The 16,711-nt window shown below is 40.8% G+C and overlaps 2 long non-coding RNA genes across 7 annotated transcripts in view; one reads left to right on the forward strand and one right to left on the reverse strand.

Annotated features, from left to right (window-relative positions):
- LOC121672039 overlaps positions 1-14,462 on the forward strand; it is a 130,307-nt gene extending 115,845 nt beyond the window's left edge. For 4 of the 6 annotated variants that reach the window (XR_006018735.1, XR_006018743.1, XR_006018736.1 and 1 more), the window contains 3 exons: positions 1,010-1,126; positions 13,318-13,650; positions 13,741-14,461. This is a non-coding gene — a long non-coding RNA (uncharacterized LOC121672039). Of the gene's footprint in view, positions 1-1,009; positions 1,127-13,317; positions 13,651-13,740 lie in introns of all 6 variants that reach the window. The other 2 variants (XR_006018741.1, XR_006018739.1) reach the window with 2 other exon arrangements.
- On the reverse strand, positions 8,246-13,444 carry LOC121672042. Its single transcript, XR_006018745.1, has 2 exons — positions 13,361-13,444; positions 8,246-12,372 (listed from the first exon to the last, which is right to left on the reverse strand). It is a non-coding gene; the product is annotated as an uncharacterized LOC121672042 (long non-coding RNA).
- Positions 14,463-16,711: the final 2,249 nt, after the last annotated feature.

The following is a 16,711-nucleotide window of genomic DNA, read 5'->3' on the forward strand; positions in this document are numbered from 1 at the left end:
ATCAGGCCACACTTTCTTTGACCCTGTGTTACGTTGATGTTTCACGAAACATATTTTTGTGACTGATGTTAATACCCATATGTCCTTTATTCACTTAGGAAGATAGTTTCCAGCCTTAGCAGTTCCATAGAGTTGTGCCACACTTTCTTCATAAGCCATGGCAGCTTTAGTCCTGCAGTCCAGTATTTACAATACAAACTTAATTGTCTTTATTAGCTATTATATTTTTCTTAAATTAACATTTGAAAGGCTTGGTAATTTTATTTACAGGGTCTGTTGTGGGAAAAACAACATCCAACAAATAACTGAATTCCTCAAGCTCAATGCAATCATAATTGCTTGATACAAGGTACAGATTGCCTTTGTGTTTTCCTAAATGGGATTAATGCTCAGAGGATTCAGTAACTCCTCATTAGCAGGCAAAATGATTGAGTGCAACTGACTTCCAAATAATGGCTTTGGTCAGATTATGAGTGTGCCAGAGAAACATACACCCTAAATGACTGAAATAGTCCTTTCAGATTGCCCTTATGTGCAGACCACGGATTTGAAGGGATAATAGAGTCTCAGCTAGCATAATTGCAAAGTATTTTCTTACTATCTCTGGCTAAATATCTATGTGGGCTAAGCAGAAAAGCAAAATTTGAATTTCATTTCCTGTCACTGCAGAAGAAATCTGTAATACTGTGGCAATTATCACAAAAGAGAGATCCTAGAGGCAGACATGCTTTTGTGGCCGGAGCAGACCTGTTCACAAGAGCAACAGCTTGTAATGTATTTTAGAATTGCTATGGAAAGGGAAGGAAAAAAAAAATCATTTTGCACTTAAAAGGACTCATGCTGTTATTTGTTTCTTAGTGCTTTGAGCATTTTATGTCTACATGTTGAAGGAAACCTGAGTTCTATGCTTTGATAAGGCATTATGCACATCCATTATATGAAAATGTGGTGGAGTCAAACAAGGATTTGGCACTGTGTCCCTGATTTCTTTTTTTTTTTTTTTCACCAGTGATTAATGATGTTACCAGGTGTCTGATGCCAGGATTTTGTTCAGTTTCAAACCTCTGGCCAACTCTCAGACTCAACAGTTTGAAAGCTTCCAGAAAGCTGACTGAAAAGATCTTAGGTGAGCCTCTCAGAGCAAATGACCATGGCATTAAGTGCGTGATCCAGCTCCCACTGAAGGCAATGAAAGTCCTATCATGGACAACAAATGAGGCCAGATCAGGCTACTGTAATAGGTTTACTTCCACTTCTTAGCTGTAACAAACATACAGAGATCTCTAAAACCAAAATCTTAACAGAAAGAAAAATTCACCTATTCCAAATTATAACTAGAATATAAATGTAAAACAATTTCTTCAGTGTAATAGTGTTGGTCTTATTAAACTAAAGGCCATTATTTACCTTAGAAATGTGCTGCCGAATTTTGCTTTCTTTGCTCAAGATGCCATTATTCTAAAAAATAAAGAGGGGGGGTAGGCCTGTGGGGGTGGATATATCCTCTGCACACCACACTGTGTATCTAACCAACCCACTCTGAGAGAGTCCTATGACCTCAACTGCACCAAGGATATGCAGAAAATACATTTCTTGCTCACACAGGTCTATATTTTAAGTACTGCTACACTGTAATTGAAGTGCTTGTTTTTTATGCTCTGGTGGTTTCCAGCTGCAGAATGGAAATAAGTCAGGCACTTCAAGGGGGTGAAATTATTTACTCAGCATCTTCTAACTTATTGATATAGCTCAAAAGATAAGTGATGATAATAAGCAAAGATATTGCATAAACAGCTTTAAAGCATTTCTTCTGAATGCACTGTGTGGTTAGACTAGATAACGTATCTAGTTGCAGGCAGCTATGTACTCCAAGAAATTTTAATAGGTCAAAAATTAAAGGGCAAAAATAGAAAGCTATAAAATTAAGCCTAAGCAAGAACACTTCCTATTTGAATAGACACTTCATCAAAAATCTATAAGATTCAGATCAACTGAACCAGCAGAAAAGCAGGGAGCTATGTCTGGAGAAAGGAGAAACTGTCTTAAAAAATCAGAAAAAATATCACCCCCTACCTTCACCTCTGAAAAAGATCTCAGATGGAAAACTGGTTCCTTATGTCTCACATGATTCAAAAATATTCTCTTGATGTCATCCATAGGCACAAAAGTTAACAGAGTGTAAATCTGTTGCACACAACTGATTTGTCTCTCATAACAGAGAGGAAAAGCCCTAAAACATGCAACTATTGGGTGTTAAATTCTTTCTTGTCACATGTGACTTTCAGATTTGTCTAGTTTCTCATTTTATTCACTGTTGCAAAGTAAAGAGCTAACTGAGGGAGCGGGTAGTATCATCCAGCAGCATTACTACGGAGACAAGTAAAAAGAAACCCATCAAATGAAATTTCTATTTAGTCTTCTCTGCTCTTGGTAGTAGGATGTAGGATTTGTAATTAGCACTCCCATGTGAAGGGTTGGCTTTTCTTCTTCAATGCTGGGGGATACAGGAAAGGTGCATCTCTCCAGAGAGAGCTGCAACAGTGTACCCAGCACATGGAACATGGTCTCCAATGGGAGCTGTTCCTCAGCGAGGTGCAGGGCAGACTTCCTCAGGGTTTATGAGGTTAGGCAAATGAGTTAATACTTTGCCTCTGTTTTGAATGGAGATATGTTTTCATTTACCTAGGAATGTCATAACTACCTGTGAATTTTAAAATCTGGTTGACATAGTTTCAAATACTATTTAGATCTAAGTTATTGGGTGGGTTCTTTCAGAAATTTAGAATCAGATAGAAATTTTTCAATTGAATGGAATTTTTTAATCTCCTTTGTAAATTATCTACTTTTCTGGTTTGATTTGAAATGCCAGTTAAACAGAATAATAGTCCAAGTGGAAAGAAGAGAGGGGAAAACAAAAGGAAAAAGGCAAATAATCAGTTCAGTATCACAGAACATTTATCACTGTGTTGGCAACTTGTGAGACTTTTCATCAAAATAATCCAGTCTGTCACTACACTTTGCCCTGTTTTTCACATGTGCAAAAAATGTCTTTCAAGAGCACTTAAGATGATGAAATTCTCTCTTCTACACTCAATAACTTTCTGGAATAACAGGGGATTTCAGTTAAAGGAAAAACATTTTTTCTTGTTCAATATCTTACTAATATTTTACAGTGACAGAATAGTTTATTAAATCATGACTGGCAACTAAATTTTGACTGGCAATTGTAATACTTTTGTAAATACATTGCTCTTCATTTTTACTCAAAAGCTAAGGAATTTATATCTGAACCACGTATGATGTTATCTGACAAATTTTTCTGGAATATTTTTTAAAGTGTGGGTGGTAATGATGATTAATGCAAAAGACACAAACAGCCTTCTCAAGGTTTTTCTCTCATAGATTTAAGACTTTCATGTCCAAACATGTTCACTGATGGGAAAACAGCAATTTATGCTGGGCTATACCAGAACACAGCTACACAAGTTCTGTAGACTTGTACTTGTTGCCCTAAGCCAGCGACCATGGGGGAATCACTGGGAATACCAGATGTGAAGAGTGGGTATGAATTCCAGTGCCTGCTGCACAAAGCTGCATTAAAGTAGGTTACACTGTGAAGTTGTTCCAGGACTTAGGAAGAACATGTTGGTCACAGGCACAGACAAAGGGAGGGCTGGAAAATACAATTAATGTGCCAGTCAGCCGTAAAGTGCCAGAATAAGACTGTAGGGTGAGCAGGCATGGATGGTCATGTCCTTTGGAGTCCCAATCCCTGTTGCCTAGGGCATGATGCCTGGGTCTGGCCACTGTGCCTGGGGTTCTTCCTCAAGGAAACCGAGGTACAGAGCAGGAAGGCTGGTGCACTCACCCACACCTGCCACTGTGGATTATGTCCAGGTCCCAAACCCCACACACAGCATAAGAAGACACCATATTTTTACAGAACAGAGAAAATTTATTCCCTGTTGTCTTGAGACTAGAGAAGTGAAAAGTGCACTAAAGGTTTACCCATACCTATGAAAAGCATGAGTTTAATGGGAGCTGAAAGCTTTCAACATCTTCCCAGAGGCAAGTATAAAATGCTGGTTTAGAATGCTTGGCAGAATTTGCCCAAATATAAATAAATGTGACAGTGGAGGGAACTCTGTTTACTAGTTAAGATGGCCTTGTGCCTAGACTAGTCAGGCTGAGCCCTGACCTCTGAGCCTTCCAGACCATTAACCTCCTGACCCACACTCTGACAGCTCCTTCTCCCACCTCTGTGCCTGCAATGCAGAAGCTGAGCTTCCTCCTCAGCAAGGCAGGTTGGGGGCCCACCCAGCACATCCAGCTCCTGCAGTCTGAACAGCACCACGATGGTGAACGCCTCTCACTAAGTGCCAAAGTATTTGAGCACCCTAGGACTGTTCCCACAGGGAAAAAGCATGGCTTGGCCCTTTAATGCAATACAGGGAGAGTACTCACATAGCAGAAGCCCAGCAACTAGCACTGATTCTAGCTAAGCCCACTAGATCAGTCATCTGCCCAGCAAAGAGCCAAAGACTCATCAGGACCAGTGTCTGGAGTCAGGATGAACTATAGATGTGTATAGATATGAAAAGGAACTGGGCTTTGTCAAGGATAAACATCTGGGCTATGCAGTGGGTATGCAGCAGATTTACATTTTCTGTTGGTTGGGACTGGTAGGGTGCACTGAATTATACAGAAACAATTCTATTTCCCAGATCCTTTCTCACAGTTCTACCAGCAATATTGTTCGTTATTATTAAAACAATTCACAGGATAGTGGGAATAATGCACTTACTCATCTAATCTGACATACTGTATAATAAGAAATGAATCAAATTTTACATAGTCATTAACCGATGGCCACCTCCCCTCCCAGCTTGAGCAAGACAGTCCTGATTTTGGTGGGAAATATCTTCAGGGCAGAGGCTGAAGGAACAAATATTTAAATGCTGCAAACATGTAAAGCAAGTGATAGTAAGCACCACAGGTACCTTGGCTCTCTACTTAGTGAGACACTACTTTAGAGACAATTGACTGAATTTTGTTCAGGACCTTTATGTTTAAAAAGGCAAAAAAAAAACAAATTTAAAGTCATCATTTCTGATTGAGCAAAGCCAGGCAGAAAGCCACTTGGGATCTTCTGACAAGCATCTGGAGTCACCCCTCTCACAAGTGACTACAGAAAAATTTAGGGAAATAAAACAGTTTCAGTGCAAGTTCATCTTCAAGAATCACTGGCTCTATACACATATTTGAAATCTCCCAGCAGGAATCCACTGTGAACAGTACTCTCAAGCCATAATTCTAAATCCCTACCCTGTCTTACTGGTATTAGTACTAAATTTTTTTCCAAAAGAGATTATTATCTTCATCATATGAACCACAGACATCTCTCATGGTACAGACTGCTTTCTGTTTCACCCAAAATCTCATTGTCGCTACACCTTATCACACAGTGCCCAGCTGTAATAATGTATTGTCTGTTCTTAATATATTTGTCCTTTTTTATATTTTTGAACTGTTTTCTCTCCTTGCTTACTAGACAGACAACCAAAGAGCTCATGTAGCAAGGACCAATCTAATAAAGGATTTTTAACACTGTCATGCTAAAATATCTTAGCAATAAAAAAATATTTTTTATTTCTCCCAAATACTGATGGTACAAAAATGTTTAAAAACATATTCTGAAAATGATTTTGTTAGAGAAGTACAATTTGCACTGTGTTTTGCATATTGCATGTTGTTCAAGGTATAGTACTGAGCAGACTAACCTGATTGTTCCAGCTTTTTCTGACCTGTACAATATAGGAACTTGAAACCCTCATAACCCTGAGCTTCAGAAAAATACTATAATATTTAGCAAAACTTCAAGTAACAAAATCTTTTGTAACGACTCAATTCATCTGTAATGATCAATAGTGTAAACTTTTAATGTTTTAGTTTAAAGCTGTTAGCCTTTAAATCCCCCCAATTTTTCAGCTGAATAAAGGTTGAGACGAATCATTTGAAATCTGATTGCTTAGCTATACCCTAGGCAGCAAACCAAATTTGTTTAACACTAATTTTATTACAGTCTTGAGAATTTTGGTCATCAAAGTTTGCTTCAATAATCATGTTACCTTTATATCAGAACAGATGCTTCTAATTTTAGGACTAAAGTCCTCAGATGAAGTCTTTACTCCAATGAAATCTTTATTCAGACAAAACTCCAATTTGTTCCTTTAAACATGAGCCAGCATACTTTGTGAGAGCTGTGAAGGAGGACTAGAGACTGAGCTAGCATTCTACACTGGAGTTTTTCCTGCTTGTCGATGGATGACATCTGCTATCTAAACAGAAGATTCAGTAGTAGTTTTTAAATATCTGGGAAAAAAAAGGTAACAATTTGAGGGGTGGGATTCATTTTTTACTATAAATTCTCAGAGTAATGTGTTAGCATGGAAAGCCTGAAGAGTACTTTCAACTTCTTCCTTGATTGCCACTTTAGTTGCATGTCTCATGGTTGCAGAGAAGACAAGTTAAGATTTGGATGGGGATAATCTAACAGGAAACAATAAAGATGCCATTCTAGCGAGACAGATTCATATTTGCAGAAAGTCAGAAGGAATACCATAAACAGTGCAATCTTCACCAAGTTCTCAAATTTTCCATGAAAATGCACCAACATCAATAATAGTTTTCTCTCAATCACAAGAATCAATTGCTCAGGCTTATACTTTGATATTACAGCTGAGTTGTACACAGCTGTATGTTGTATATTAAAAGTTAATTTGGACATAGTTGGAGACTGAGAAAGGAACCCTCTGCCCTCTGGTACATTCACATAGGCATGATCACCTCAAAATATTACAAATATAGCAAAGTCAAGAACTACAAAATACGGAAAAACTACAGATAATCTTAATCTGTATTTGGGGAAACCACTTCATGAACAATAGCATAGAAATCCGACAGCATAAATAATTTGCTCTTCCATAAAAAGTTTGCATACTTTAGAGTGATGAAGGCGGCTTCATGTGCTGAACAGTGAATGAAATGCTAACAGTGGTCTTCCAAGAGAGGTTTTGTGCACGTACCAAGTTGAGAACATTCTCTGGTGAGGTAGAACTCCTGTACGAAGAGCAGTGTATCAGCTAATAGATAAAATAAATCAAAGCAATTTCCCTCTTTCAATGCTGCCTTATCATGAGTTGGATATAATACGATAGTTTCAGAAATTATGTTGACCAGGATTATTGCATAACCCATGTCTGCCTCGAGATGAGTGAATTCTATTGAATCAAGATTATGCTTGGTTTGATTTTAACTCCACAACATATGGTTCTCAATCCAGGTCTGTCTGTATTTTAACTCCTACACCTGATTGCTATGGGATCCACCTACCATGTACCTTTCTTAGATAAAAGTTTTCTGCAGTTAAGCCTTTTTAGTTTTTCCATTCAGGTATGACAGGTCAATACCACAAGATATTGTTTCAAAAAATCACATTAAATGTGAAATCATACAAGAATAATAAGAGAGATCTTTGGGGATATGTGTATATATATATATGGGCCTAAAAAAATTCAGTTTTTGACTTAAAGTGAAAAATAACTAATTTCCTGAAATCTGTGATGTTCTGTTACAGTCTTTATCTCACCACTCTTGTTCATTTCCAAGAACAGATATTAGACATTGTTTGATATGATAAGTCTGATATGAATCATCTTCAAGAAAAGCTGTGGCACCAAACTGACTGCACCCTTTACATGATCTGGCATACAAATAAGTCTGCTGCCATAAATTTGAATTATATCACAGGAAATACCAAATTTATCCTCTTACCTACTAGTAAAACCAAAATACTTATCTGGATTATTTGCCCTGAAGTGATTGAGGCATGACAAGTTTTAATTATGTGTTTTATCCTGGACCTGCTCCACCAAGAAAAGCTAGCAGGCAAGAAAAGGCACTTTCTGGGGAGTTACATTCTTAAGAAGCTGTAGTGCAATGCAGTTAGACACACTTTTTGTCTCATGAAGAAGTTAATCGATGCTTGTCCCTATGTGTGCATCAACTGTCACACTTAGGGTTCAACTGATGGCTGATCAACACCTATTCCTAGGACCAAACAGGCAGTGAAAATTCTGGAAAGCTATTTGAAACAGTGTAGACATCAGAATAGGTGTCAAAGAAAGGTTTCACATTTTATTTGCTAGCAGCAAGTGCCTTCAAAATAGGGAAGAGTCAGAAAGACTCAAAAGGCAGCTTTTTATTACAACACTGTATGTCAAATGAAGTTTTACACAGATTTTTATTAATAAGAGGTTGGTTATGAGATTATACTGCAGCAAGCTGAGTGCTGTACTCCATGTGAGAATGACTTTTAAAAGAAGGTGAGGGAAAAAAAGGCTGATAGGGAGCTTCTGAATCCAGCAGCCAAAGAAAGGCAAGGCTGTCCCTGGCATGTGCCCAGGTCCAGTGAGGACAGTAGGCACACACAGACACTGCACCACACGTATCTACCTAGCCAGCCACAGAGATCAGCACAGGCAGGCACCTCAGCATGCACAGCAGCCTCATGCTGTTCACCTCCCTGGCACACCAGGAGGAAGGTCTGTTAACAGAATGTGCGTATGTACAGGGGAAATCCCTGCAGCAGCTGTCCAGCCCAGACACTTGGTCTGCACAGAAGCTGTCCATGGATCCCAGTCACCCCAGGTGCTGGCACAGAGACACAAAAGCCTGGGTTAGAGCCCTCTTGCACACGCCAACACACAGGTCTCAGTCAGCACCAGACACCACAAGGTCTCCAGCAGTGGCTCTGGACCTCCCGGTCGCCATGTAGCCAACTCCTCTGGCGGTCTCACACACAGTGGCACACATATCTTATGTTTGCTTTGGAATCTGGCTCCTAAGACAGTTATTCAACTTGCTGGCTACACCAGTTTGATATCTGCTAGCTATCAAACACTGTACACTCTCACTCAGTGTGACTGCTGGCTCCACAGCCATGTGGTTCACTTGACCATGGCCCAGCTTCAGCTACTGTCATGCAGACCTCCCAACACACATGCACACAGCAGGCAGTCCCCTCACAAAGGAAAATAGTTAGAAATTGAGTTAATAATAAGGTAGGACACAATGAGCTGGTCAAGAGCAGGGGATGGCCAGAAAATCTGGATGACGATCAGCTTCGTTACCTACAACCAGCCGTGACTATTTTCCCAGACATTTCTTCCTCCCCAGCCTTCCTTTATCCCTCTCCTTAACTCCCCTAAACCTCCCATAGTACATCTTGTGTGATCCCAAAATACTCTTCCCCTGGCTCCTGTAATATATCCCACACTCCTAGGCAGCATCCCCCTCAGTCCAGAGTGGTCTCGGGAGCAGCCATCACCAGTGTTGGGTGTCATCCCTGGCACATGGGGCTGAAGGCACTGCTGAGACAGCCCTGGGAGAGACCATGTCCCTTTCTCTGACTGAGTTCTCCTGCCTGCCATCTTGTCCCTGGGCTCCTTTGTGCCTGTAGAGATGTGATTTTTACCACATAACCTAGAAAAGGAGTTCTATCAGACTTGGTCTATCAGTTCTATCTGATCATGCAGTTTTGCGGCTGAGACACGAGGGGACCCTGTTAATAATTCCTAGGAACTGAGGGCAAACACTCACCTAGCTAGACTATGCCAAGTCCCTGAAGTCAGCCTTTACAAAGCAACTGGAATATTACAGTCAAAAAATTCACCAGTTCGGACTGAATCTTGAAAGGGCCTCTGTCATTGTGAACACCATGAGGAATCAAATATACCACAAGAGACCTGAGGCAAAAATCTCCAAGGCCATGTTCTCAGTACAAGGAGTCCCACAAATTAGAGCAAAAGCAGACAGCAAGATGATGCGATGTTTGAAAATAAGTACAAGAGGCTCCATGGTTTATATCTCTGTGCCTGAGTTTGCATTACCATTCAAGTGTGCAAAACTTGGGTAAATACAAAAGGCATCAGAGTTGCTTGGTCAGGGCAATTATACCTATAATAAACAGCAAGATTGCATCAGGAGACTACCAAACTACTCTTTTGCCTGAAAGCAGAAGAGATTGAATTAGTTTTGGTAAAGATCTGTAGGTCACTGTTGCAAAGACCTGCAAATTTGGATTAGAACACTGGGAATCAAGAAAACCTCACTGCTCTAAAGCCTAAATAGCTCAAACACATTAGCCATTGTTGCTGGTTCCCAGAATAACCCCCTGCTGCCTAGGCCACAGAGATGATAATAACTCTCTGCTCTCTGCGGTGAGCATCACATGCAGCAGATATTACATGCCTCCAGCCTCCCACTCCATGCCCTTAATGTGGAGGCAAAAGCAGTAAATAGTTTTGGCTGCTTTGTCTCAGGCCGTTTGCAAATGCAGACGAAGGTATTGCCTGTTGGTGTCCAATGGCCCTTCCACATCTCCTTGCAATGGCATTCACGGACAGTTGCTCCCAGACAGCTCTGCTGGGCCACACTGGTCTGGGTCGTAGAGATCTTGTAAGTATTTAAATTCCCTTGTATGGCAACATCCACTGCTAATTAATAAACCCTTTATATTTTTTGAGAGAAAAGAAGGTGGAGGGAGGAGTACCTTCGGGAGGCTCTGATGCTCGGAGCCATGTGTATGACACACCTGAGTCTTTGCTATACGCTAACATTCAGGCTGTGGAAAATGTGAGGCTACTGCATTCTGCAGTACCTCTCTTCCCCCATATCCCTATCCTGCAACAGGCTCCTCAGTTGCCCAAACAGCGTGTGACATGCCTTGGCACCCCCACAGCGTCCGACCCCATGGTTGCACCCCATGGATGACCAGGGACAACTTTCTGGGGCTGGTGCATGCCCAGGTATTGCTGCAGAGTGGGAAGACAGCCAAGGCACATACCTGGGAGGAGCTGAGTCACAGAGAGAGAGACTCCTTGGCTCCAAGGTGCTGCTGAACAACACACGTTGTGACCTTAACCACCTTTCAAAATGGTCTTCGGCCCTTTTACACTATAAACGTAACAGTATTCCATTGGTTTATCCATGTGTCCACCTACAAATCAGTCACAGTAAAAGCAGTGGGGAAAAGCTCTCAGTTACTTTGGCCAGTGACATATATCAGAAGGAAAATTAATATTCCTTCTGTATCCTCTATTTATGAAGCAACTTTACCATTTGCATAGAGCCTCCTGAGGAAGAAGAGATTCCTCCAAATGGCAATGGATGAAAAAGGAAGGGATAAAACTGGATTTTTTTTTCTCCAGGAAATGTGTAATTTCAATAAAATTGTTACACAAAATATTTCAGTATCATTAGTGCTGGGAAAAAAAGAAATCTCTTCTGTTTTCGAAGTAACCCCCAGTTCTGTTATTCTGGGGGGTTTTCATGTAAATTATTGTAAAATACTGCTACTGTTGTGAATTTGTCTTTCTGGCTGCACTGGGAGATGTCAGCTTGGGGCCACCAGAGTAGCTCCTCTGTTTGGAGTGCATTACTCTCCATCTTGCTAAAGGATTTTCCATTATTGTAAGGTACATTTGTGTTACAGTTAAAGCATTTCTACCCTGAGGTAGTGTCAGAACGTCATTGCCCAGAAATGCAGCCAAGACACAGTGATGGTCTTGTTAAATGCTGAATAAAAGTTGTTAATATGCTAGAGTGCTGCCTAGGGAAGGGGAAAGAGCTGCACCATCTTGTACCCACTGTGCAGTGCACACTGCACTGTCAGCAAACTCTCTCCTTGCTGTACTGCTCAGCTCTGCCTTCAGTAGTGCCTTTGTGTGCCCTGAAAATCTTTTAGCCATGAGGTGTAAAAAGGTTCTGATGATTTAGACTCAGTATGATCTTTTGTTTTAAATGGTCAAACGTTCCAGGAGCATTTTCTGAGAGTATCTGGAAGTATCTTTAAAAGGTAACTCACAGCACAAAATATTTAGGTTCCCCTTTGGTTAAAATACTAGAAAGTACATCCCAAAGTGCTTCCACTCATGAAACACACATGAAAAAAATGTAGTAATAACCCAAGAAACTGTGCAAGAAACTTTTCGTGCCTGTATACCTCCTCTTTGAGCAGGGGACATGAAGAGGTCACGAGCTTTACAATTTCACAGGTCCCTCAGATCCACAAAGAAGGGTGTAAGAGTTCCCCAAGAGAGTTTTCTTCCTTGATTGTTGCTTCTTTCTCAAAAATGTATGCCCAGATTTATTAGTGATCAGTAATCACATCTAAGTCACTACAGAAGGTTGTCAACTTCACTCCTACAATTCCAGTCCCTTATGCTGACATCAAAAACAAGAACTTCAGTCACATGATCTATAGAGGCATGGATACCGTGAACCACTGACCAGGGGTAAGGTCTTCTGGATCTGTGAAGTGGAAGAACCAGTGGTGAATAGGAGCACGTGAAAGCCCCAGGGAGAACTGGCACTCTGCTGCCGACACACAGAAAGACACCGCACCTGCCTCGGGGAACCTCTGGCCCCAGAGAGCAGTGGTGCTAAACTTCAGCTGCCAGAAAGCAGAGAGAAAGTAAATGCAAGGTTTAATGTTTGCAAAGCCATTGATAAACACTATCTTTCTGCATAAGAGTAAATCACAGGCAATTTAAAATTCTGTACTGCAAGAGATGCAAGAGGATTTTCACAGCCTCATTCAGCGACTCTCTTCCCGCTCTCCCAGCTCATAAGCTGTATTACAGAAAAACAGTTTCTGTATTTACACTATGATTTATATCCTTGCTAAGTATTCCCTGCTAGCCATCTTAGCTTACAAAGTACTGAATTAAACAGATCTGAGGTTTGATTGACTGTGGCTGTTCTTATGATGCCTTCTCACCCAATTTGTATCACCTGCTCAAAAGACAAGGGTCACCTCTTCCCGGATCCTGCATTTGACACATTGTCTGCCCTTGCTAAGTAGTATTAACTGGCCTGACAGTATAGCAGAACTTTGGCCCCACGTTTTCACAGAGCAGAACACAAAAAATTAGAGCAAAGCCTTGTGAAATCATGACAGTTCCTATAAAATCCCAGCTCTCAGAAAGCACAGTAGTATTTCCTGACCCTCAGAAACCCATGACAATGGTATTAAACTAAATATTTTAGCACTACCTCTATTTAGTTTGGTTTTCAGTTTTTCTGTTACAGTACCCATGGTGATGCATCCATTTGGTGATGAATTCCCAGCACAAGTTTAGCATGTTTCCAGTAGTTTTAAGATTACTCTGAGCTGGCAAAACACACGGCCAAAAGTACCTTTTGGGGAGATGGACCGAAATGCAGAGGCTCATTTCTTTGTATTCATTCATCTAGAATGACATCTCCCTGCAGACCATCGTACTGACTGCAGCCTTACCTCGCCTGAAGCCTTGCGGGAAAGATACACAAAAATCCCTCCGACGTCCAGATGGTGCATTGAGAGGCTGGAGTGAGGAGAAGCTCCGGAGTTCCCTGCCTGCGCGGAAGCAGCCAGAGCCACTTCCAAAAGCTACACAAAAGAGCCTCTGTCTCTGCTGATGAGAGATCCTTTTGAAGCTTAGGAGCCGTGACTGGCAGCATTTCATATCTGGCCATCTTTAGGTTTGGAGCCACGAAGAATGGGAAAGAAGAAAAAGATGGGAAAGGAGAGAGCAGGGCAGAAAAAAGGTAGGATCAGCTCAGAACAACTCTGGCTAAGAGCCTGTCACAGCAACATACATTTTGCATTACCTCATGTATGATATTTTTTGCTTTCAGGCTTTCTTATCAACATGGAAATTTCCAGTTTATTTTTGACCTTTTCAACAGAAAGTGGGCAATTTCTCTCAGCTAAGAAGACATGTTATAGTTCGCTATTAAGAAACACAAAACTTCCTCAATGTAAAGGTACATTGTAAAAAATAATAAGCCTAAACCAAGAGCATGCAGTTTCATTTTAAAGAATGCATGCATTCCTGCTTTCTGTAGGAGATTACAGGGAAGTCTTTACACAAAAAAATTCCACTTACATGCAAATAAACTGATTATGTTTGACTATGAATATTGCCAGGTTTAAAATACTCTAATTCACTTCTTAGCTCCTATTGTGGCATGGTTACAAAATATTTTTGCCTCTCTATGTCTTGCTTTTTCCACTTGTAAACCATACAATTTTCTTGTTGAAAACAAGAAAAATAGTGTAGCCGATTCTTGTACAGCAGTAAGCATTTTTTCCTTAAAGATGAAAAACATTCTAGAAGTTGAACTCCCAATGTTAACAGATCAGTTCTCTTATGATGTTTTTCTTCACAACTCTCAACTTCATTTTTCCCTAACATAGATAACAGAAAAACTTTGTTTATGTCTCTGATCAACTGTTCTTCTCGGTATTTTTATTATTCTACCTTATTCCATTAAATGCCATTTACTGTGGCTACAGTGGAACAAAATCACTTAAAAAATAAATTAAGCTTTCATTTTCAGGTCTTTGAATATAAAAATATTCAACAATTCATTAAAATTTTTTATTTTGTTATTTTCTCTTCCTCTCTTTAAAATGCATAACCTAGTTCTTATGAGCAAAGAATCTTAATATTATATATTTCAGAGGGAAAATAAGTGCTAAGGAAAATACTTTTTTGATTGGTTTTAAAAGGATTCAAGAAAATACTCTCTACAACTAAAATAGGATGGTCTGGGATTCACTCAGGCCAAAGCAAGAAGAGTAGAGAAAGAGATAAACCTTAAGAACTTGTAATTCTGTCACAAGTTTTGAAATCTTAATCTTGCTTTTTTGGAAAGCATCAAACTGTCAGTTTCTTTGAAGTATGCTTCCCAATGCTCTCAACACCTGCACTTTTGTCATAAACTTGTTGGACCTCAAAATTCTATTCATTACTTTACTATTATAGGCTGTCTTATGAAAAGTTGGGCACAGGGACTGCCTGGCCATCGTATCTGCATGCAACTCAAAGGTGATGTAAATGACCAGCCACCAAGCCCTGCTAGGGGCCTGCAATGCTTAAATACCCAAGCAATGAGCCCATGCAGGGCTCAGCTGCCCTCCACCTCATCCACATCCTGCTGGAGGGGTCCCAGGAGGCCACTGCCACTCTCCTCTGGCTATGAACCACCTTTCTTGGAGCTGCCTGTCCACTCCATCCTCCAAACAGCTGATGCTGGTCTGGCTTTGGAAAAAAAATGGGTGTGAGGAGAGGAACAGTAAGAAAGGTTGGTTATTCCTTGATTAGTGTTTTCATTTCACTCTAACACATGAACACCTCAAAACAAAGGAAAAAAAAAAGAGACAAAAATATTTCAGCAATTTCCTCTTCCTCCTCCAGTTCAACACAGCAAAGTGAAATAAAACAACTTAGTGATTAATCTAATGGGTGAGGATATAGGGATTTTTATTTTACACACTTAAGTAGGTAACGATGAATGCTGACATTTTTCTTTAAGGTCTAAAATCTGCCCTTAAATAGCTAGGAGTGGCTGGGTGAAAGTCTGTTGTGGGAGAGGCATAGGAGACTGAATTACCACCCCTCAGCCTCAGGGAAAAAAAATAATAAAATATTTAAAGCCTATGAATATAATTTATTTGTGACTTGCCTACAACTATTGTGCTCACTGATTTCACTTAATCTGCGCTGGCAGAGTACGTCAGCCTGACAGAAGTGCTGCTGCATTACAGTGCACTGCCTCCATTAAAATACTGCACAGCAGCTAAACTGGGGCAACCCTGCGCTCCTGAAATCCTCAGCTGGCCCCCATGACCCAGGAGAGAAGTCAGCCCCAGCAGAGGGAACGTGTAAGCAGGCTGCCCTCCACTGCACACCTGCGGGAGACTCCGTTTGTCAGAAAGAATCCCCAGCAGTTCCTCCTGCAAGGGGACTGGCTCTTACCCTCCTGGGGTTACTGTGCCCCTGGGAACAGCATCTGCCCCGAGCAGAGCCACTCTGGTTGCACTTTGGGTGTGCTCACACGAACACAACTTCTTGGTTGCGTTACAGTGATGAGACAAGTGAACAGGCAAAACACAGCAACCATTGAAAGAGGACTTTACAGGGTTCAAACACACCCACTACTTCTCCCACAATTCACTTGATGAGGACAGAGAGCCATGACTGAAATCCAGCTCATCAGCACCAAGTCAAATATTTGCCATCTTTCCAGGTAGATCCCACCTGGCGTCCAGTCTGGCGCCAGCCAGACTTCTTGATGTTAGCTGATGAGACATCATAAAAACACAGAAGCAGCAATTATCTCATATGCAAACAGGTAACTTATTAACATCTGCTTATTGCGTGTGACATAGCGTAACACGTCCTGTATTCTTCCTTAAATAAGCACACACAGGTACTGAGAGCTTTTGTTATCATTACAGTTGATAGTCAGGAACATTAGGGCATTCATCACCAGCTGATTGCATCCCACCCGGGAACCTCTGCTGGGAACACAAGGTGGGTGGCTCACCCCTCCTCTTCCTCTGGGACTTTGCTCTTCCTTCTCATGAGTATTTGAAATTCACATCATCATTACAAGGTTTTATTTTGCTTTTTTTTTTTTCGTTTTTATGAGGAGTATTCTTTTTTATGCCTGGAGTCCTGTGGTACACTTGCCAGACTCTGTTACTCTGGTCAGACAGGAATTTCACCAGGACAGTTACAGCTCCCAGTTTCTGACGAAAATTTGGAAGGCAATTCATTTCACTTAAATTCATTTCACCAGGACAGTTACAGCTCCCAGT

Source organism: Corvus kubaryi, unplaced genomic scaffold (assembly GCF_017639235.1).
Source record: "Corvus kubaryi isolate FWS band 111438036 unplaced genomic scaffold, C.kubaryi_AGA036_p1.0 37398, whole genome shotgun sequence".
Lineage (NCBI taxonomy): Eukaryota > Metazoa > Chordata > Aves > Passeriformes > Corvidae > Corvus > Corvus kubaryi.